At 43.8% G+C, this 24,241-nt stretch overlaps 1 protein-coding gene and 1 long non-coding RNA gene across 3 annotated transcripts in view; one reads left to right on the forward strand and one right to left on the reverse strand.

The window, feature by feature from the left end:
• Window positions 1-6,079: 6,079 nt before the first annotated feature.
• LOC140340920 (uncharacterized) lies at window positions 6,080-9,457 on the reverse strand. 2 transcript variants are annotated; one of them, XR_011922761.1, is made up of 4 exons: window positions 9,254-9,457; window positions 8,518-8,648; window positions 8,373-8,443; window positions 6,080-7,157 (listed from the first exon to the last, which is right to left on the reverse strand). It is a non-coding gene; the product is annotated as an uncharacterized lncRNA (long non-coding RNA). The 2 variants fall into 2 exon arrangements; XR_011922762.1 differs by lacking the exon at window positions 8,518-8,648 and having other exon boundaries at window positions 9,254-9,448.
• A 6,234-nt stretch (window positions 9,458-15,691) lies between these two features.
• The window catches only part of LOC140340750 (G protein-activated inward rectifier potassium channel 4-like), a 39,826-nt gene continuing 31,276 nt past the window's right edge, over window positions 15,692-24,241 (forward strand). The window contains exon 1 of the mRNA XM_072426123.1: window positions 15,692-15,823. The gene's annotated coding sequence lies outside the window, so the exon portion shown is untranslated. The remainder of the gene's footprint in view (window positions 15,824-24,241) is intronic.

Consider the following 24,241-nt stretch of genomic DNA (forward strand, 5'->3'; position numbering starts at 1 on the left):
ATCTGACTTCAATGTTGCAACAGTGAGGGTACACTGCAACTAAAGCCAACACACATTTACAAGTAAATTTACATGTTGTAATTCTATTCATGTGTGGCAATGTGTGCAGCAGACCATTACCATATACTGAGCCGAGTAGGAAAAATTGTTGCATGCTTTTTTTTGTTCTAATTGATTGATAACCTGTTAAAAATTATCAGGCTGCCAACCAAGCAACACATCTTAATACACAAGACCAGACAGGTCTGAATGGGCCCTCGTACTGGTTTTAACCTTTAAGAAGTGTTTCTAACATAGGGGAACCCTTGAAATAGCCTTTAGAAAAATGCTGTTATAATTACTTTAGCCACAGCTCACAGTACATTAGCATGGTGGTCAGTGAGAAGAATGTCTCTTACATTGTTTGCCATTGGGAAGAATGTCAACCTGACCGATAGCCAAAAAGGTCATTGGTGTCACTTAAACTGACCTGAGAGGCACAAACTGCTGATTGCTTGAGGAACCTTCAGCAACCTCTGGAACCATGGTTGAGACACATTGTTCTAGTCAAAGCGTCAAAGCCATAGCACATATTCTACCAGTAGGAACTTATGTGATGGTCTATAAGGGGGCGCAGCACTGACCACATAATACGGCAGGGCCATTGTCCAAAATCCTGCAGCATTAGCAGTAACCTTCACCAAAGACACCTGACCTCCACCATTTGAAGGGGTCCTTCGATATTTGGCCATATAGCATAGTTTTAGAACTTTGTGATCATTCTGAAAGCAATTAGAATTTCAAATCATTATAGGCACATGAGATGACAGTGACATAGGTCCCCATTACAAACTTTTATGGCCCTGCTAATGTGATCTAAACTGGAGCCTCCTTGCAAAGTACATTGGCACAGACAGGTCCCTACAATCGCCCAAAAAATATGACTGGCCGAGCGTAAATGGATATACACCGAAAACCATTTGCATTGTATATATGGAAGGAAATGACAATGGTGAAGCTGAACTCCGAGGGGTTCCTGGAAAGTTGCAGAGGGCACCAGAGGGTGCAAGATAGAGCAGAACATCTCTTGCATCCGAACGCCCACTCGCATTCCACCGTCTCCAATGCAAAGGTTTTCACCTGGAAAATTACCCTCTCTCCTGCGCTGACCTTCCTACAATGAGTGAATCATCTCAAAGGAAAACATGAGAAGAATACTCTGATACCTATTTGATGAGCCTGATCCCACTCTTGGCTCCAGGTCAACAATGTTTTCCGGATGGTTTGTTGCTCCTCTGTCATTATTCCAGGAATGATGAAACCCCCTTAAGGTTTAATTGCTTCTGCAAATAGATCATTTATTTAGAGGTTCTTAAAGTGGCGGCTGCATTATTTTTTATTTAAAGCTATTTTATTAGTATAATTAAACAGGATTTTATAGCACCAACATATTACTAAGCACTGTACATTTACTAGGGGTTGCAAATGACAGACAGATACAGACAGTGACACAGGAGGAGGAGAGGACCCTGCCCCAAAGAGCTTACAATCTAGGAAGAGGGGGAAGTATCACACAATAGGAGGGGGGATATGGAATGGTGGGTGAGTAGTGAGGGTGAGGAGACAGAAGAAGACCGGTAGGTGAGGTTGAAGCGTTGGGTTTTGAGTGCTCTTTTAAATAAGCAGAAAGTAGGAGCAAGCCAAATAGGAGGAGGAAGACCATTCCAGAGAGTCGGGGCAGCTCTAGAAAAGTCTTGGAGCCGTGCGTGTGATGAGGTTATTATGCAAGTAACATAATTATTGTCCTAGTGTGACAACACAATGTAAAAGTTTAGTTGTCACCCAAGGATATGACTACAAACTTCTCATCTCGATAAATTAAGAGGTGTTCTGCATCTCAGAGCTGCCCCTCTACATGCACTTTAGTAATGGCTGCATGGTATTTCTCTGGCTGGGTTTCCCAATGGTGATACCAGAGGACAACGACTATGTGATGTGTGCTGAAACAAATACTTGTAGTCTCCATCAGACGCAATGTGACAACACAGGAGGGACAAGGAGTTGTCACCCTGCAACAGGAAGTTCCTGAACACCTAGCAGGATCACCAGGGATTATTTTAGGATTCACAATACTAATAATGACTTAGAGTACCTCTGTTAGCCAGAGACCCAGGAAGGTGAGACCACAGTGGAGTCACCTTTTCCAGTTTGCTGATTGAACAATGTAAAAAGCACCATCTCCTTAAAGCTTATCTGCAGCAAAAACACAACCCGGGGGTTCACAGGAAAAAGGCTGAATGATGCTGGCCAGGAATGGTAAATGGATGGCTAACACAGAGGGGTCATCCCAGAGAAGCAGGTGAGTGTTGCAGTGCTGAGCAAGAAGCAGCTGGATGATTCAGTCTAGATGTCTCCAGAAACCACTGAAATATCAGCATATGATAGACTTGAATTACCACAAAGAATACGTTGTGGACTGGATCATATCACACTGAAGGTGGCTAAAAGCCGCTCTTTGTAATGTCTTTTCTAGGCATTGCTTTTCTTTGCGTCCGTTAAGCGGCTCTCTTATTTCACAGTGAATCGATCTCCCTCCTGGCATGAAAGCTTTGCATCCAGATCCTTTCTTCATTCACTGAGCTGCACTTTGCCTCCTCTTATGCTATTTTTTTCATCTGATACAGAGGTCAGGCTGCACTGAGGACAGCTTATGGATAAGAAAATAAACCTGACAACCCAACAGTAGAAATGAGACTTACCAGACTGGGCTGATGTTAGATCAGCAGATAATAAAGTGGACCTGTCATCTATATTTCCTCATGTTAGGTCGATGCGTGCTATGTTATGTGTCAGTGTGGCACTTCCAGGTATTTATTACTGCCGTGCACTCATTGATCATCATCGCCTACATTCAGCCGGGTGCACTTCCTAACGACAGCCAGCTAATGGGAACACGTCCAATATTTACATTAGCGACTGGCAGAGCTGTGTTGTAATTGTAAATGGCAGGCAGAACTTCCATTGGATGGTGTTTCTCAGGTAATGCTTCTGCCAAATGTTGGGTGAACAAATACCAAGCATTCTTGATCAATTTGATAAATCAATCATGAAGAGGTGGGATCATAATAGGGCTAGTGGTAAGCACTCTGGCCTTTGCAGCGCTGGGTCCCCAGTTTGAATCTCGGCCAGTGCACTATCTGCATGGAGTTTGCAGGTTCTCCCCGTTTTTGTGTGGGTTTCCTCTGGGTACTCCAAAAGCATGCAGTTAGGTAATTGGCTTCCCCCAAAAAATGTCTTGTATTAAAGGCATATGACTATGGTAGGAACATCAGATTGTGAGCTCCTTTGAGGGACAGCTAGTGACATGACTATGGACTTTGTACAGCGCTGCATAATATGTTGGCGCTATAAAAATACTGCATAATAATGATCCAAAATGTCCTAATTTTTTATTATATTTATTGTAAAGCCATTTTAAGGCCGCAATTAACCCTTGTAGTATGGAGGATGGGTGGAGGAAGTATGGCATGGCAAATTTTTAAGTACAGCCAAGTCCAACCATTGTTAAGAAAAAAAAAGGTTTCTTGGTAAACACTTGAGTCTGTTTCAGACTCAAGTGTTTACCAAGAAACCCTTTTTTTCGAAATCCTGATCATTAAAGCATTCCGTGTTCAGCAAAGTCGCTCTCTAAATACAACAAAAGAAGAAAATCCTTTTATGTAAAATTTATGTGCATCTAAAAGCAAACTCACATTTTGCTGGCGTTGTGTCACTACCTGCTCAGAATTCTGCAAATGCTTGCCGGTCCCAGCGTCACTACCCAACGCGGTTCGCCATCAGATTTCATCAGTGGGAAGGTGGTGGTAGTGGTACAATATCTGTGGGAAGAGGAAGCAATAAAATAATTTGGAAGTTTAATGGACTTTTGCACTTATAATGAGCACATATGTGAGGGTTCACATGGCTGATTCTTGCATCGGTTACAACTTGTATTGCTTTGCCCTTGCCTTAACCTTCACTTAATGCAAAATGAATAATGATGCACCCTGATTCATTTCACTGATGAGTGCTAGGTCTATGATTAAGTTAGCGTTAAGGCTAGGGTACAACACTTGGTTGGCAGGCCTTCAACCAACCTGTAACTGCTGAAAGAACTAGTAATGTGATTCAGCGTTATACATTTGGATGAGCTGGGCACACATTTTTCGCAATAGGAACAGTATAGTGTATTTGGTTACATCACATTTCTAAGGCTTGAGGTTGGAGCATTTCTCCTTTATACCCTAATACATGCCCATCCCCCTGAGAACTTACCCTCGGGACCCCAATGCTGCAAGATAAAAGCCCCAACTGCTAACACATCATACTTTTTATTATCCCAGGAATAACATCTCTTCTGCTATTCATTGGTGAATACTTTTGCTCAATTTCGCACAGATGTGTTCTGTAATGAACAATGAGGCAATGGAGACGAGCTTTAAATTCCCACTCTGTGAATTCTGACAAGAGCAGTTAGCGTGTCCTTTCATAATACCATCACGCTAATTAATTTTCCATTTTTAATGCATTTCAAAGCATTGTGCGGCACAGTCCAACTCTCCTCTGACTGAATTCACTCTCTGTTCCTCTTCTCTCCCTTACACAGTTTTTAACTGACATTTAGGTTAAAATTATTCTAACACGTGATAGGTTTAAAGGAGCTTTCTACTTTTCAGGGTTGTTTTCCTCTTTTGGGTTGCGCTCAATGTCCTATAATATCTTATTTTTATTTTACAGTCCACATTTGTGTTTTTAGGTAGTTTATGTCTTTTTTAAGATACAATGCTCACATTACCAGGAGTAGAGGCGGTGAGCTATTGAATGCTGCAGACTGCGGCTGGCTGCGGAGTACCAAAACAGCCAACATCTTCCCTATTAGATTTAAATTTTGGATCCATCCAAGAAGCAAACACAAATCCAATCAACCCAAGACAAGACAAGGGTTCCTGTACAGGACTGACTTGGGGCTGCCCTGCTAAACTGATTCGGGATACCTTGTGGAGAGGAACATTTTGCCCCTTCATATGTCTGCCTCTGAGTATACCCCTTTACAGAGGGCAAGACCTTTTTGCACAGGGCGGCATGGTGGCTCAGTAGTCAGGACTCTGTCCTTCTCTGCACTGAGTTGCAGGTTTGAATCTCGACCAGGAAACTATCGGCATGGAATTTGCAGGTTTTCCCCGCCTCTGCAAGGGTTTCTTCCTACATCCCAAAAATATGCAGTTAGGTTAATTAGGTCCCTAGATGACAAATTATGACATATGACCATGGTAGGGATTGTGAGCCACATTGAGGGACAGCTAGTGACATGACTATTGGCTTTGTACTGCACTACAAAATATGTTGGTGCTAAAAAAATACTCTGTAATAATAACAGAGCATTATTCATATAAATTTGTCTTTTAAGTGAATGAGGTCAGAGGCCTAACTACTTAAGTTCCAGTTACTCTTTTAAAGGCCCCTTAGTTCCGTGTTAAAGAAATATTTATATTTTAGGCTGCTGCCCATCTGGTATGAACATTGGAATGGTGTCAACATGCCAAGTATAAACAGTGAGTATTAATAAAACAGTCAATTAGCGAGGTCCCCCTACAGTTTCCATCATGGTTCCAGACCAATCAAGGCATTAAACTCCACCCCACTATTGATCCTACTGTCAAAAATACTTTCCTCACAACGATATGTAACCCTCGCCCTCTTTCCTATATCCTGTACTGGGCAACCTGTCTTTTAGTCTGAGCATGGAAGATCTACTTTTCTGTAGGCTAGTAAAGGACAACATAGATCGCGCAAAGTACTTTCTAGTCAATAATACCTAGGCTTGATATTCACTACTGCCAGGCCATAGCTATGCATGGCCAATTATGGAGTTTAAAATCATCTGACAAGGGAGGCTTTATACATGATCACATGATTTTTTTTTTTTTTTTAAGTGCCTCCCCTTTGTAAGAAATGATTAATATTGAGGATAATATCTTGTATAATATGAATAATTCAATAATAAAAAATTCCACCTGTACGTTCCAAGGCGGTCGTCAGCAAAGGAGTAAACACACAAGGATTGGGTGTAAAAAGTTTATATTGTGCACAGAATCAAGGTGCAGAAAGAAGAGTTACATAATATATACACGATGTATATAACAAAAATAACAATATTACAGACATTGGCCTATGTACAATCATTATCCTCCTTAGACCAGCAATTCTCTGTGTCCTCTACATGGGTCATACCTCTCCTCTCGTGTCGTGTCTGGACTTCCCTCCATACACCTCTTATCTATCTATCCCAACACCTATCATCTATCTATCTCTCCCAACACCCATCATCTATGCATCTCTCCCAACACCCATCATCTATGCATCTCTCCCAACACCCATCATCTATGCATCTCTCCCAACACCCATCATCTATCTATCTCTCCCAACACCTATTATCTATGCATCTCTCCCAACACCTATCATATATCTATCTATCCCAACACCTATCAATCTATCTATCTTAGATGAATCATTCTCACGTATTTTCAGTGGTTTTGTCTATGAAGGGCTTACCCTAGAAGCTGCTACTGCTATTTGGGTTCTTAACATACAAGTATTCCATATGTGGGGTGTAATGGGGACAGGAATGAGAGGTCTAATTTTTTCTCTTGTCAGGAACTTGTTTACCATTTGCTCAATATGTCCAGTATCAGGTGCTGCAAACAGATGCTGTATCTGTACTTTGACCATAAATAAACAAGTGTGCGTTTAAGAACATTCCAATCTTTATATCTCACAGAAACTCCACCATCTTCAATCATATCAATACAGTCATGTAATCATTCAATTTACTAATATAAATCTCAAAATACATTCATAACATTTTGTGATAAATGCCATACTGAAATATCTACACTTTGTTTCTATCAAGTCTGTGATAAAGTTAGAATATGAGTGCAGAGCCTCCTGGGATACGCACGTCACACGTCCCAGGAGGCATCTAACGCAAGCTACCCGATCTTGTGCCTGCGCAAGTGACGTAGGCAGAAGGTGGAAAGAGGGCAAAGAAGATAGTGGTGCTTCCTGTGCGCCGGAACGAAAAAAGGATTCCAGGATGACGCAGGACCCGATCCATGAAACCTCTGTAGGGATTGACACATCTGCAAAAATAAAGGCGAGTATTTTTTTTTTTTTTTACTTCCACTTTAACTTGCTAAAAAAGATGAACTCAACTCAAAAATGCCTAAAACAAAAGAAATTCACTTACCATCAATCTCACAGCACAGTCGATTAGCCTGAAGTGTTTTCCATCGAGTCCCGCGTCATCCATATCCGAGCCGGCATGCTGGGTGCTGCCATCCTTGCCTCTTCTTCCTACATCACCCGACCCACGTGCGAGATCAGGCGACGTAAAAAACTTGCTGATCTTACTGCGCATGCATGAGATCGGGAAATTTCTCTCTTCTCACAAAAAAGGCTCCTTCTGCGCATGCTCAAGATGCTCAGGCATGCACAGAAGGAGCACCCAAGAGCCTCCCGGGATGCGTGACGTAGGTATCCTGGGAGGCTTTGCACATACATTCATTCATTCTTGATCGCCTAGGCCAGGGGTCAGCAAAGTTTTTTGGCCACTAGGCCATTAATGGGGTGGGCGGGAGCACACTAGGCCAGACCCGCCCTAATGGCTCCACCCATCACCAGCAAACGCTCCCTTAACTGAAATCCCTCTCCTCCGTATGCTTTGCGGAGGAGAGGGATTTCAGTTAAGGGAGCTTTCCCTATTTACCGCAGAAGTATCAACGCCAGCCGCAGTAAATAGGGGATCAACTGCAACGGGGCGGCACCGGAGCTCCAGTAGTTCCTAACGCCCCCTGGCCGATCCAGATCAGCCAGGGGGCGTTAGGCCGGAACAAACTACCGGCTAGGCCATATCTGGCCTAAAGGCCCGAGTTTGCCGACCCCTGGCCTAGGCTATAAAGAATTAGGGGGTGGTGCCATAACTTTTTTTTTAAAAAAGGGTGTTGCACTTTAAAAACAAACAAAAGTTTTGCTCTACATAAAAAGGGTTGCCTACTCTTTTATGTAAAGTGAAATTTCTGCGTTTAGGTACGCTTTAAGTGGTAGCATCAGAAAGCCTTACCAGTCCTGCAAAACTAATGACACGGCCATCTTTATTGCACCACAACAATATTCCTATGAAAACATACCAGACATTTGACCTAATCCACCTGATAAATGGAGCTAAGGCCTGCATTCTGTACTCTGGAGATAGGCCTCCTCACCAGCAGTGGGCTTGTGGTTTGCCAGAATCAATGTCATGCATATGGAAGACTTTACCCCTTGTGTTTGGGGAAAAGGAAAAAATTTATAGCTACCAAGTTTACGGACTGGAGGACTCTCCGGAAGATATCTCTAGGTCCAGGTGGTGCCTCTTGCTGCATCCATCCTATAAATAAAAAAACCATTAATAAAAAGAAGCAAGCGCATCCTATAGGAAGCTCATGGCATTGCATACTTAACCCTTAAACATTGCAGCTTTCCCTCATGGGTATGAAATGGTGACAACCCGGCCGCACAATTGGGGGACAGCCATCACGGCAAGTGTTCAGACAAGAAACTTCATGGCAGGATCACCAGGAAGCATTTGAAAGCTATAAATTAAAAAGAACACAAAATCTAAACAACATGATTATATTAAAAGTTATATAAGGTTACAATTGCACAAAAATCGAATTCAGCGGTCACCTTTGTATGTAGCCTCCGGCATGTTTGTATGTTACATGCATGAGGCAGCACAATGACATCACAGACACTGCCGGCCATGCTGGGACTTATAGTTCCCCCATAGCAGTAACTGGCTGGCTGAATATAATAATGCAAGCTCTGTTATTATGCTGTATACAGTGTATCACTTCATTATTATTTCTTCATGAGATATAATAGGTTTGTGTGCAACCAGCAATACACAGCGCACTGATTTACCTCAGACCTATAGCAGTGCCAGCTCCTTATTCATTTACCTCAGCCTTACTTCCGGGTAGGAACATACCAACAGAATATAAGTGGGATACACCAGGTTAAATAATGAACAACTCACTAACAAAAACAGCCACAAATATATATACTACTGGTAATCCTTACTTCTATAACGCATACAGATACACTACAGCTACTTTTAGCTAATAACACACAATGTCTACATGTGTTACAGAAAGCTAGGTATACCCCCCCGGGCACTGTGCATGATGGTTGTTACCTTCACAGCTGGGAACTATGCAAACAAATATCCTGGACCCTTCTCTCTTCTCACCCCATCACCTTCAGCAGTCCATAAAAAAAGTTCATCAGCCGCCACAGCTATAAATACCTCTTCCTGCCAGCTACAGCGTGTGAAAACGGCCAAAATACCCCATGTTATGAGGGGTCAGGTAGTGCGAAGCCTGAGGAGGCTTCGCCTGGAGACGGTTGCTAGGGAGATATAGCTTTAAGGGGCGGGAACTAGAGCCACAGCTGAGCCGGCCATTTTGGAAAAGGGAAAAACAAGAAAAGTGCACATGTGCAGCATCTGTAATAACAATAATACAGTAATAATTAATTCATAATAAATAAACATGTTGGTATATGGTCTCTCCTTTATTTCAAAGAGAACTTGTACCTCTCAGGTCAATTTAGGTAACACCAATGACAAATGGTCTTTTTAGCTATCTGTAAGTGACTTTCTTCATTCAATATAAGAGAATTTTTTCCCACTGACCTCTACAATACTGTACTGTGAGCTGTGGATATAGTAATTATAGCTGGTGTTTCCTAAAGACCTGAAAACTATTTCAAGGGTTCCCCATGTTAAATATAAAAAAAGTTTGAGAAATGCTGGGATAGACTACCATGGGTGAACCTAGGTGATCCAGCAAACCTGAAATGGATTTGGTTCAGGATTAAAAAAAACAACATGATTGAAATAACAGCATACACCTGTGTTATGGCTCATGGCTGACTGCCTTCGCGTCCAGGGAATTTATGAGTGGCGTCCTCTGTAATTATCATCAGGATGTCTAACTTAGTAACTGGAATGATTTAGCAGTTGGAACAATGCAATGCTTAGCGCCCGGTTCACTACTACACCTACACGTCGCATTGAACAAGGAACACTGTTAACTCCATTGGTCCCAGATGGTCCCGGGAAGGAGACAGTAGAACCTATACGTCAGTGGCTGCTGTACCCAACAATGGGCCCCTGTGTAATAGTGACTTGGGAGGGCCCTGAGGAGGCTCCAGGGTCCCTGTGCAGTGGCACACCTTTCACCTCAATTCATGAAACTCCTCCACAAGCTCCTCACCTTACTCTGATCTTTAAACTTCCCACCATGTGCATCAGAAGCTGCAGCAAGTCAGATAGGGCCCGCCTCATTTTCTGGTTGGAGGACATCCAGGGTCCTCTGCCCCTCTCTATCCAGCCTGACTGTCCCTCTCATTTATTGTGTTTCAGTTCTTTCCATGATAGAAGCTCAACACTCCCTAGGATCTGCCTGCCTAGAAACTCCCAGCCTGAAACAACACCCATATTGAAATTTGCATAACTCTTCCCAAGAGCCAACCCCTGCCTGAAACTCCACCCATATTGAAATTTGCATAACTCCTCCCAAGAGCCAGCCCCTGCTTAAATCATGGCCAAGCTATATAAGAAATCAGGGTGCTGTAGTGTTTTCAGGAAATCAAATATAAAGTATGATATAAAAATGGGATTGGAATGGAGGGGAATATAACAAATAAAGTCTGTCATAAAGCATTGAGGAAATCTGTACAAGAAGAAAATATACTTCCAATATAAGCAGCTTCCATGTCACCGAGGAATTACCCCCTCCCCCCATTGATTGACTTCTTTAATTGTACATCAGAGCTCCCGACCCTTCAGTGAACAGAATAACGTTCTCATAATCAGGTTACGCCTGACAGCTGCACTGCAATACGTATGAAATCGCATACGGATAAACCTCTGGGGTGTGCTGACGAGAGTCGACGCTCCAGAAACTCCATATGTCGTAGATTTGCACAAACGAAGCGCTACTTCTCAGCTGACTCTGAAAACAAAGATCTGAATAAATCTGCTGGAGCCAATGTGGCAAGGAAGGTTTTGCAAGAGCCGTAGCTTCAGGTCTAGGGAATAAGCAAGGTCACGGATGGAAAAAGAACAGAAACTCTGATGTTTAGAGGGAGCTGTGCACAGATAATGCTTGGCACGGTCCCTGAGATGATATCTGGTATGGTTACCTACAGACCGCATTTTACCCGCCTTATGTATTGACCATTGCATCTCAATATGCTGTATATACTCGAATATACACCTACCTGAATATAAGCCAATGTTCCTATTTTGGGTTAGGCTTTGCATTATCCTATATTGTTTTTACTCAAAAAATAACCAATCTTAAAATTTACCAAGGTACCTGTTTTAGATTAGGCATCACATTTTAATATACTGTATATACTCAAATATAAACTGGTCTAAATAAAATATTTTGTATTAGGTAAGCACATGCTCACATTTACTGTGCAAAGTGCCACTTGCAGATAGTTTGCAAGTGTTAAAAAGTGAAGTTCCACTTTGAAAATGAGTGAGTTACCTATATTAGGATGAGCATTGCATTTCAATTTATTGTATGTGCTCGAATATAAATCAATCTGCATATAAACTGAGCTACCTATTTTGGGTTAGACATTGCATTTCAATAACTAGAAGAGGAGGAATATTATCAATAAGGAAACTATTATGTAATATCAGATGAATCTGAAATGTGTCCAGCCTCAGATTGAATAATACTAAAAAAGGGAAGGGAGAGAGCAAAGCAAGGGAGGCTTTTAAAGTGGCACTTAGGAATATATTAGAATATATTAAAAACATACATTTTTATTAAATTACAAAACACATTAAAAACTTACACAAAGACCAAACTATGTGTCATATAGCAACTTGCTACAATTACGAGGGGGTGCTGAGAAGTTCCTGGCTTTGGCCAGAAAGAAGAGAGCCGGAGTTATGAAATAGCCCATTTATTCAGCATATTCCCCCCTCAGACTGATGCACTTGGTACAGCGTAGTTGCAGCTCTTCTAGACCATTCAAATAAAAGTCTTTTAGTTGGGCAAACCAGCTCTCAGCAGCATCTTTGACATTAGAAATGTCCTCAAAACGTTGCCCCTTCAGGTGTTCCCTAAAATTCGGGAACAGATATTAGTCCAAAGGGGCCGGGTCAGGTGAGTAGGGGGGACGGTGGACCAATTGGAAACCCAAGGTTTTCAATTTGGCAGCCACAACGTTGGACGTGTGCGCAGGTGCATTGTGTTGCAAGAAAAGGATCCCTTTGGTCAACTTTCCACGGCGTTTCGTCTTAATTTCCTCCTTCACCTGGTCCAGGAGGTTAGCATATTACTGTCCGGTGATACTGGAGCCCTGAGGTAGGTAGTCCACCAACAGAATACCGTCTTTGTCCCAGAAAATGGACACCATGGCTTTTTTGGCTGATTTCTGGGTTCTGAACGTCTTTGGCTGTGGAGACCCGCTGTGGCGCCATTCCTTGGTTTCAGGATCATGGATGTGGAGCCAGGTTTCATCCTCAGTCACTAACCTAGCCAAAAAGTCCTGTGCAGCTTCAAAATGGGCCAAAACGACTTTGGATGCTTCACTTTGTTCCTTCTTCTGATCACTGTTCAAGCATTTTGGCACCCACTTCGCTGAAAGCTTGCGCATGTCTAGGATAGTGGTGATAACAATCCCAACACACTCTCGTGAGATGTCAAGTATCTGGGCTATCTCTTTTGTGGATCTTGGCCGGTCCTCAATAATCAGCTCATGGACATCGCAGGTTGCCGGGTCAGTTGAGGTTCGGGGGCGCCCACTGTGGGGCTCATCATAAACGGTGAAATGCCCGGTCTTGAAACGAGATATCCGGGTTCTTACAGGGCTGTAGGAAGGACACTTCTCCCCCCAGTGATTGTGACATCTCAGCATGAATGCCCTTTGCTGACTTTCCCTAGAGAAACAAAAACTTCATGACGGCCCGTAACTCCAACGACGTGAAACTTGCTTGTACCTCTGCCATCACAGCTTCTCACTAAAAGAAAAAACAGTTTTAAGAACCGCAAAGACCTGATATTTGCACAGTTACATACTAAGATATTAGGTTGTCATATGCCCCCACACCCATTTTTCTATTTCATCTGGAAGGGGGCAAAGCCAGGAACTCCTCAGCACCCCCTCGTATAATAAGACTTGAATTTAGGCAATCTAGCTAAATACTGTGTCTATAGTTATGAATCTCCTTTCCCGACGCGTTTCACCCCTTTGGGCTTCCTCAGGGGATACAAAGAGTGTGCTAGCAGAGTTCAAGCTTAAGTTCTTGGTAGAAGGAATTTCTTAAAAGCAAAGGTAGAAAAGGTTTTAATAGATTCGGTCCACCGCCATTAATGGTATAGACTCCTTTACTTCTCAAGGGACTGAATGTAACTTATACAGATGGCAAGATATCGGAGTGTATATCAGTCAGCTAGTTCACAATGTAAAGAAATCTGTGGGCTCAATTACTGAGTTGTATCCAATAGTTAGAAGGCAAAGAATCTGTCTGTGATTACAATTGGGTAGATAAACGTTCCTGTTCCACCGGAGCAGACCAAAAAGACTGAAGTGCTTTTATAGGCAGAGAAAACAAAAAAAATCACCGCCAAACCGTTACAATCAGAAAATGCCGACAACCTGAATGTCAAACATCAAACCCGGCTCGACTCCAGCAGAAAATCAATGAAGCACAGCGAGGCGGCGCATCATGTGAGGTGAGTTATGACAGCGTTTGGTGAATGCTGTAAACCGACACCCGGCTCCTGGTGAATTTACAGCGCTTCCTGGTGAATTTACAGCGCTGTCAGTGGTTGGCTGGAGGCGTCTCCGGATACACGCCGCCATGCAACGGATTAAAATAAACTTTTTATATCTTCCTATTGATCTGTCAGGGAGACGTTAGCAGCTTCCGATCTATACGACGCGTAGCAACCAAACACCAGGACCACGGCAGCCATTCTCTGAACCCAGGTGCTCGGGAAATAAAGTGAATATTTCAATAGAAAGAATACATTTTTGGACAAATTACCATATATAGAACTATAACCTTTAACTTGTCATATAAAAAAGCTGCAATCAATGACTTTGCCTAGGCTGAGATGATGTCATCAGTCTGCTGCAGGCAGGAGGAGGCATTTTCTCAGTCTCCTCTTCCATTAATGATCAAACTACATCATTTAAACTTTGTATCCAGTCGCATGGTGGGAGTGGGAGTGTTGTCATCAGCTTGTGTTATTCTGGTCATAGCAGTGGCTAATCTGTGCCTACCGCAGTGTTTTTTTGGCTGCTATGACCCGCATATCACAAGTTGATGACAACACAGCTGCATTACAATGCACGTTTAGGTTGCATCTGTGTTGTGTTGGCTGCAATGCACAAAGAATTAGGGCAGGTCGCATTCTGTCCCAGCACAATGCACAGGAGGCTCATCAGGGTGTTATTTCAAAGGAATGGCAGCGTAGTGCTGGTGCAGGCAGTGCTGCGAATGGGCGCCTGCAACTGTGTGGCACTTCCTCTTGTGTCTCCAATACAGGAAGTGGTTGAAAATCTTCCCAAAAGCACAGCAAAAAAAAAAATAAAGATTTTAAGCTTTTAAATGGTTTTTAGATGTTTGCAGCCACTTCCCGACTTAAGGGGTTCTGGAATGCGGTGTGGCCTGTGGACTGGTATGACAATTGGGTGAACAGCATTTCCAAAAGAAGTCCCCCGCCCCCCCCCCCCGCTGTCCCTTTCAAAGAAGGACTCCTGGATTATTGGTTTCCCCTGCACAACAGAGAATCCATGGGGGCCATCAAAGATCTTGGCAGAACAGAGCTGGGGAGACAAATCCATGCCTGCAGAATGTGCATTCTGTACTGGAAGCCCCCTGACAGGGTGACAACACAACTGAGAGACAGGAACTGAGTGTTGTCACCCCGTAATGCCTGGCAAGAGTTACCCTTTAAGCCTTGTTAAATAGACCAGGGACATCCATTACCCTCTTGTTTGTAATGCTGGGGTCAATATGTAATTTCCTGTTCCTGGGGGGGTAATTAGCCTATTGTTCTTCTATTCAGCAATATTGATTGCTATTCTTCAGAGCGTTTCATAAAAATAATTATTCTCCCATTCAATTTTGGATAACCTGGGCAAAAGCTGAACTACAAGACACCGTTGGACTATCAGCGTGGAGCCCACCGCTCACTAGCGCCCTCCTACTGTGCACACCACTACAATGCCTTCCAAAAATGTCAAATTTCTAACCCCCAATACATAGTTAGGTTGAAAAAGGACAATAATACCCCCAATCGACAGAATGGTGGGGGTGCAAGGAGCTGGAATGCTGTGCATTTGGGGCCCCTATTTGCCCACAGGGCCCCTATATTATGTAAAGCCCTCAGGTCTTAGTGGGCTTTTCATTAGTAGCCACATTCACCAAGGGGGGGGGACTCCGGGCATCATTGGCTGTGTGGCATCTCCAGTCCTCACCGTGCGCGTGCCATACCTCCCACCGATGTCCCATTTTTTTTCTCCCTCTGGTGGGCTCGCATCCCTCTGCCCCTCCTCCTCCCTCCTTATAAAACCCCATTGTGTGTGATGTGTGTCTTCCCAATCGCATGCTGCTCAGTCCAGCATTCAGATCTGCATCTCCCCTCCCAGCCACTCTCCAGCTCCCATCCATCAGCACCATGCAGGACCGCCGACGCCTCCGGGGTCACCTCTCCAAATAGCACCCCAGGTAAGTGAACACCGCTGACCCCATTCTGACCCCCATGGGGATATCCATTCATTGTCCTCCCAAAAATGTATTACCAAAAAGAGTTGTGGGTGCATGGAACGACGAGACGAGTCGGCGCAATCCATCTTCTTCTTAATTCTTCGATCGGACACATGGAAGCTGAACACAATCGCCTTTCGTTACTCCTGCAAATTCAAAAACGCCGCAACTTCATACATGCAATGAAAACACAAAAAAAAGCCGGCGTAGGGAGATCGTAACTCATCGGAGTTACCCCCGTAAAATGAGCGGCGACTAACAACGGACGCATGTTAATCCCATTTCTGCCAGGCTCCAGCTGCACCGGTTGGCGTTTAATTTCACGTACGGTCTGTGAAGTTGACACGGTGTCAGTGGCGTGAGGTTGGAAATGACAGATGTGCCGGAGTAAAGATGTCATCACATGATGTTGTATGTATCGTAGGTTTTGTTTTTTATAGTATTTATTATAGCGTTGCGTTGTTTATTGCGGCATGATAAGGTGGCCTCTATACCGGAGAAATAATTATAATCAGGCTGATGATAGATTGCGCTAGGTGATTCTGTGGCATGCAGCAGGTTTGATTGGTATTGAGGTTTTTAATTCCCGTATTGCATCTCTGCTGATTCCTAATGCTGACTATGTGTGTGACAACCCAGGAAAACAATTTGGAGACAGTTGTCACTGTTCAACAGGAGGTGCTTGAATAAGTGGCTTAGTGGCAGGATCACAAGGCGTGTTTTAATGAAAGTTGCAGATCTGGAAAATACAAGGCAAGTTTTGAGATAAGGATTTCTGGGATTGGGATTAGATCTGCTTGAAATGGTTTTATTAAGGAAAAAGTTTTCATTCTCAATGAAAATGTTTTTATTATTTTCTCCTTTTGTCAATATTTTGAAAATGTAAATTGTAATGTTTGTTTGTTTGGTATAAATATATTATATTGTGTATATATAAAGACTGCACATATATAATGCAGTGACGCCGCAATCAGAATCAGGAAACCTAAATCGTGCTGTGCTGTCCTTTATAACAACTTGCAAACATTAAACTCATCCCCCAATATATCTCCAAACCTGATTTTCATAAAAATGACCTCTCATGATCCCACTGTGACTCGCCCCATTCTGCTTCCCTCAGATCCCTACTGGGCAGCCTCTTCCTTTGGTTCCCAACTTAGTAGCCACATTCCTCAGCACCATGTTGGCCAGTTGCTTTCCTCAGATCCCCACTGACCAGCTGCTTACCCCTATTTTCTACTGGGAGCTTCCCTCAGCTCCCTACTGACTAGCCACTTCCCTCCACTCCCTACTACTGGTCAGCCATTTCTTTTGGCTGCCTACTGGTCAGTGGCTTTACCCTGGCTCCCTACTGACTAGCCACTTCCCTCCACTCCCTACTGACCAGCCGCTTCCCTCCGCTCCCTATTGGCTAGCCGCTTCCCTCCGCTCCCTACTGACCAGCCACTTCCCTCCGCTCCCTATTGGCTAGCCGCTTCCCTCTGCTCCCTACTGACCAGCCACTTCCCTCCGCTCCCTATTGGCTAGCCGTTCCCTCCGCTCCCTATTGGCTAGCCGATTCCCTCCGCTCCCTACTGACCAGCTGCTTCCCTCCTCTTCCTATTGGCTAGCCAGACTCCCAACTGTCCAGAAACTCCCTCTGGCCCCCTACTGACCAGTCATTTCCTTTGACTTCCTACTGGCCACTGATCCGCTCCATCACCCTTTGGGGGGGCAGGAAATGACATGATGGAGTCATCCCAATTCTTTGCAGTGCTTGGGACCCCTCACTTAATTCCTGACGTGTCACCACATACAAAACCCTCATAATATCTCCTAAAATTCTAAAAAAGCAAAAAAAACAAGCATAGAGCTACGGCGTGCCAGCTCTGACTTTCACTTGCTGCATGCCTGTTCATAGACCATTGGCATTTCCAAAAGTGCCCCACAATACCGGCACATGTATTTCTGGCAACAAAACTCGTAAATCCTTTTGGCTGATTGTGTGACCTCACAATGCCTCTGCATGGCGGATGGCTTTATTCTGAGATCTGCTGCTGGGTAATTAGAGAGGTGATTAGAGATAATTGGGTAACGAGGTAATAATGGGGGGGAGGGGAGATGTTCTGCTAGAATCATGCAGAGGAGGAAGTGAACTTTCAGAGTTTTATATCATAGCCATACCTAAATCTAAAGACTTTGCTTGGGATGATGACATCAGTCTGCTGCAGGCAGGAGGAAGCATTTCTTCAGTCCCCCCAAGTAATCAGACTCCAACATTGCATGATGCCTGAACAAAGATGGCTCCGTTTTTTAGCAGACTATTTCTATCTCAGCCATTGTTGAGAATAAAGATGGTGCCGTCCTTCTGAGGAGAAAAGCAGGTACAGGCAATGCCAAGAGGAGCCTTGTGATCCCTGCAAGAGGTGGTGAATAAAATATCAGATGCTAGGTACATATTCACCCCTTGCTGGTAAACATCCCGACATCCCTTTTTCATAGGTGTAAAGACACGGCGTCGCAATAAAAGTAGCGTGACCTATAGGAGGGCATACCTGCACTGCAAGAAACCACCGCATTGCCTTATTCTCTAATCAGATCTAAAAGTGCACTTACGGCATGCTAAAGTGGCCTCGCTTTTTTTTTTAAATCTTTAAACACATCCAAAAAAAAAATAAAACAACAATTGCGCTGTTGGTGGCATGTTAAGTGCAGCTTGACGCATTCAGACCAATGACTTTTTTTTCTTAACCTTCCACAGAAGGCTGAACAATGAGCCATTCCGGTCGTCGCATGATTTAAAGCATTCATTAATAGCAGGAACACATTCACTCTCAATGGAATGCATTATAAGTATCATGAATCACGCATTTATCTAAGGGGTGGGGGGGAATATTATCCCCCAGATATTAGTTAGCAGCGAGCGGGGCCCATCCACACATTATTGGATGACATTCCATCATGACAATTACAGACGTGTATTGGCAGGAAATGCTTCCTCGGGGACACCACGGGCTCAGTGCGTAGTAACAGATTAGCAATACTTCCCATGTGTCTACTGCATCCAGCGAGTGCTTTTGTGTGAACATTGTAGGTGGATGTTGTGTACTTACCGCTATGCTGACTTACCGTTCAATATATTCCTCTGTGGCCAGAAAGAATAAAAATCCACTTTGTGGTCACTGAATGCCTTTCCAAATCCGGATATTACCTTGTAAAAGTAGCGACATCATCAATGTGTTGCATATAATCTGTGCAGGAAGTGGAGATGTGGGAGGGGCCTAAGAAGTCCCACCCACTGCTGCCTGCCTGCAGAGAACTATGAGGGGGCGGAGACAAGACCAGGCAACCTGGACAAAAAGGGAAAGCAGCAGTGACCGGTCTGTATTACAGGAAGTGCCGGCACAGATCTGGAAGATATACACAAAATATAAATAAAATGTCGCTTTTACATTTTTGTTGCTGTGCTGCTGGGTTCCTTTCGATAGGTCGCATGACACATCCGATGCTTTTGATTGCAGCACAACGATTCTTTTTGTTACATTGTTACAAAACATAAAAAAATCAATTCAATCAATTCTTTTTACTGCTCTGCTAATTTTCCTAAAGAGCCCTTTGCTGCCTGCAAGTCTTGAAGAGGTATTGGAAGATTTTATTTGCTCGACCTTGAAATCTTCACATTCTATAGATTGTTCACTGTCTTGATGAAAGGGGAGGCAATAGGGGGGTTTAAAGCTCTTCTTCATTTTATTTACATCTCTGGGTCAATACTGCTCTGCTTTCATCTCTTTTCATGCTTTCATCTCTTCTCTCTTTATGCTCACCATGTGATCATCTTTTGATGCAACTTCTGCAATCCCTTATACTATTGTTGCAATTGCAGTTTGTAGATTGGCCACTAGAGGGGGGTGAGTATTCAGCTTACAATGGCCTGGGCTCCTCTAGGGCGGGTTCAGACTTGGAACTGGTAATGCTCACTGCTGTCCCCATTCATTCCCATGAAGCGTCCCCCCAGGGGCAGCAGTTCCCTGACATGAAGAAGGGGTAACCTCACTGCAACCTCATGGCCAGTGTGAACAAACCTCTTTCAGAGCTGTCTGTGGCATTTTACCCCAGGCTGAGCAGCACTCTCCTTGGCTCCCAGTTACCCCTTTTGGGGATACGCTTACCCTCCAGTTGCCTGAAAGCGGCACTGTCAATTTGCATATTTGGGGTAAGTACTAACACCTCTTGATAGCCCCATTTCCCACCCCCAAGGGCTGAAAGAGCGCTGACCCTTCAATGAGACTGGCTCAAACAATGGAATGGGGGCATGGGCCGTCTCGCCCACCCAGGCAGTGTTGGAACCTTGGGCACCCAATGTGAAAATGCCTCTCCTATTGCAGCTCTGCAGTCTCTCTCTAAGGTCTGAATCAGGGACAAAAAGGGACCCTGGCTAAACATAAACTAGGAGCCCCAACTGAGCATCAATCCAGCTACCTGCCCTGTAGAAGGTGGCCATCGCCCCTTTGGCTCTACTCTCACCCCAGCTCTGAATGAGCTGAACGCCTGCCAGCCCATCATTATCTGCCCATCTACCACCTCTTCTCTGCCTTAAAATGATAACAAAATGCGAGCACGGTTCCTCAGCGTTAAAGCCTAGAGGGGTGGTAGAGGGGTGAATATGGGCAATTAATGAGTAGCTGGCAGGCATTCAGCGGCCTGTAATTGCCCATTACCCATTGGTGAACCATCCGTCCTATTGATGAATCTCCTCTCTATACCCGAGCCGTCTCTTCCCTTGTAATTGCACGTTCTCTCTCTGTTGCCATAATCCGAGCTGTCTCCCCTCATAGGTCACCATTCCGGGCAGAATACAGCAGCCATTCTCAACCAGAGATCCATGGAACCCCAGGGTTTCTTCAGAGGTTCTTAGGGGTTCTTTAAACCACAGCTGATTGGTCCCCCATTTGAAGATGCCCGCATAGTCCTGGTGCCAACTAGAGCCAGCTGTAGAATGTTTTAGGTAATCTGTGAAGGTGGTACTCTAGCCATTGTAACAAGGGGCAATCTTTCTACTGGGCACCAGGACACTGAAGCTGGTAAACTTGCCTTTGGCCGGGTTTCCAAGGACCTGAAAATTATTTTAGGGGTTCCTCGGGGGTAAAATGATTGGTATGTGGGCTGGTTTTGGTTCCCAATTGGAAGTGAGGTCAAGACCCTCACTGGTCTCCAACCTACGGGTGAAAATATGGTTAACCGCATGGGGGAACTACACCGGGACAACAATGAGGACCTGCGATGGAGCAAACCTTACCCCTCTCGTGCAATTCAATATTTTATGAAATAATAATGGAAACCCCTCCAACACCCCCCTTTCCATCCCTCGATGCAGGGTTGATAATATCAGAAGACACAGAGATCTGAGCATTACCTACACTAATCCTCCGGCAATCAGCGCTCTGCCGGAATACTAATGAACGAAGGATTCTGTTTAATTAATCACCTGGCTCCAGCAATCTCCATGAGTTGGTTTATTTTGTATTGTATTTGTTATTTATTAACCCCCCCACCCCAAAGCCTAATAAGAACCAATCAAGCACGGCAAATCAATTCAAGTCATCCGAACAGACAGATGTCCACGGTGTTCCCTGCCAAAATACGGGCTCGGATATTAACACGCCAATGTGACAGCCTGTTCTGTTTTTTTTTGGAGGGGGGGTCCACTACGGAAGGGAGGAAAAAAGCCAGACGTAGGCTATAGCTTGGTCTGCACACACTGCAAGCTTGAAATCCTGGACCTGGTGATGGTTTAGGTTAGGGGCCCCCAAACTTCATCAGGGCCCTGATTGCGGTTGCAGGGAGCTGGAACGCTATGCATTAGGGGCCCCCCGCTTTGTAATTTCTAAGGGCCCCATTCTGTCTAAATTCACCCCTATCTGGGATTCTATTGTTCCTAAAACTCAACAAATAAATTTTTAATTAATCGCCTAGCCCTGGCAATACTATTGAGCTTGCTAGTCCAATGTAAAGCCATGGAATACCCATGGAAGCCCTCATGCCCGTTCCCTGACTTTGTTCTCCCACTGCAGTGCTCTATGCTGGCAGAGCAGAGTAATAGCCACGCCCCTCAGCACAAACATCCTCACACAGACTCGTATTGCAGAAAAGGGCGGTCTAGCTAAGTCTGCCATATTGCTCAGTCCATCTTTGGTGCCTTTTGAGCAGCCAAGTAATATTCGGACACCATGCACATCTGCTGTAACAGGAAAGGATAGGTAACGCCATTTCTGTGACTTCAGCTGCCACCATGCTGCCCTTTTCTCTACATTTTTTGAAATTTGGAATAGCTTTGTGAAAGGTAAGGACCCCGTCAGGTTATTTTTCCTGCCCCTGGAGATTCGCCCTTTCTCTTTGTCCAGGTGAACATTGTGAAGTGGAATGAAGAAAGCCCCAAATTTTGAGTTGTCACCGGAACATAGGGGAGTCATCCTATGGGGGACACTTGTTCCAAGAAGTGTGGGTTCTCTCCATAATGCAATCTTTTTATCTTACTTTCCATTGCGCCTGCAGGACAGGAAACGTAGGGGCAGCCACCCAATTCAGTAGGCATGAACTATAACCTTAAAAAAGGGTTCTAACCCTCCTCTATGCCATTCACAATGATAAAAAAACAAATTGGACATCAGATCTAAGAACCCGAAAGCAAAGCATGCATATGAACAGAGAAAAATATTACAACTGTTAAGCAGACATATAAACTACGTTCGTGGAAAAGCAATGCGATCTAGACAGTCGCAATTTGCATTTTAGCCGTGCACCTCATTACCATGATCCCGTGTTGCGCCCATGCTTTTGCCAGTAGCGTGTGTTTCCATATGGAAGAAGAAAATGGAAATGAGAACACACAAAGATATTTTAATCTGCCATGAATTCCCCCACATGCATTTTTTTTTTATTCCAGAGAATCATTTTTCATGTTGTGCCCATCTGTCATTCTCATTGATGGGCGCTTCTTTTGAGCATGGAAAAAAAACACACATGAAAGAAACTCTAATCAAAAGAGAACAAGCGTCACTGAGCGCCCGTACGCTATATTACAGCGGCACTCCTCAGTGTATCATATCTTCCCTAAGGGAAGCCTGCTGGAGCTGCGCTGGTGCCAAGATTCAATGGGAAGACAGGGAATAAACTCGCAGCAAGGCGGTGGGTAAGGGGGATATACAAAGCTGAATCTACAGAAAGTGGAGAACACACGCTGAGAACAATGATAACCGCGTCTGTGAACTTGGGAAAAAATAATGAAGTAATGATAGACAAACACATTACTTTCTTAGGTTTGCATTACTCAATGCCAACTCATCGCAATAACAAGCTGAAATCCATTGATTCCAATAGGCTTAGTTTACACCAATGCATTGTGTGGATGTTTGCTTTGTGATTGCATTCAACACATTGCTGTACATGTTTAGTAAAAGTTATCAATACACTGCAGCATTTAGCATGCATCAGTGTGAGCTACATGCAACAGATATGGTGGGATTTCAGCAATGCATAAAAACACAATTTTGTCTTTTTTACAGTGTTAACTTTTTTATGCAACTCATTTTATTCGGAATCTATCACAAAGTTTCTGTTCTGGAGATTCTGCCAGTAATATTATTTCCTGTTGTAGGGTTTCAACGTTAAGCTACCGCCATGCAATTTGCACGGTGTTGTCAGTCTGCTGGGTGGGCTCCTTCAGTGGGTCTTCCAACTCAGCCAATCAGATTAGCAGCCCAATGGCCAACTGAAGAAGTGCACATGGTATACTGACAACACTGCTGCTAATCACAAGCAGTGATATAAATTATTATTATTATTATTATTATTAATAAACAGGATTTATATAGTGCCAACATGTTACGCAGCGCTGTACATTAAATAGGGTTGTCTGTCTATATTAGGAAATGCTTTTATTGCAGGATCTCTCTCCAAAAAAGAGAAGTGATAGGTTGGAGAGGAGTATGTAATGTAAGTAAGAGAAAAGTGAAAACAGTGATAAGGGAAGAGGTAAAAAGAGAGAGGGAAAGAAAACAAATAGGAGAGAGAGATGAGATGAGAAGAGAAGAGGGGAGATAAAAAAAAGACGAGAGAGATGAGAAAGAGAAGAGGTGATAGAAGACAAGAAACAGGAAGAGAGAGAGAGAAACATGAAAGGAGAAGAAAGGAGACGATAGAAGACAAGAAAAGGAAAGAGAAAGAGATGAGAGAGGGGGAAAGAAAAAAAGAAAGAAAGAAAGGGAGAAGAGAGAGAGAGAAGAAAAGAGACAGAAGAAAAAAGAAAGTGAAAGAAAGAAAGAAAGAAAGGAAAAAAGAAAGAAGAAGAGACAGAGAAGAGAGAGAGAGAAGAAAAGAGACAGAAGAAAAAAGAAAGTGAAA

This window comes from Pyxicephalus adspersus, chromosome 11 (genome assembly GCF_032062135.1).
Source record: "Pyxicephalus adspersus chromosome 11, UCB_Pads_2.0, whole genome shotgun sequence".
In the NCBI taxonomy this organism is placed as follows: domain Eukaryota; kingdom Metazoa; phylum Chordata; class Amphibia; order Anura; family Pyxicephalidae; genus Pyxicephalus; species Pyxicephalus adspersus.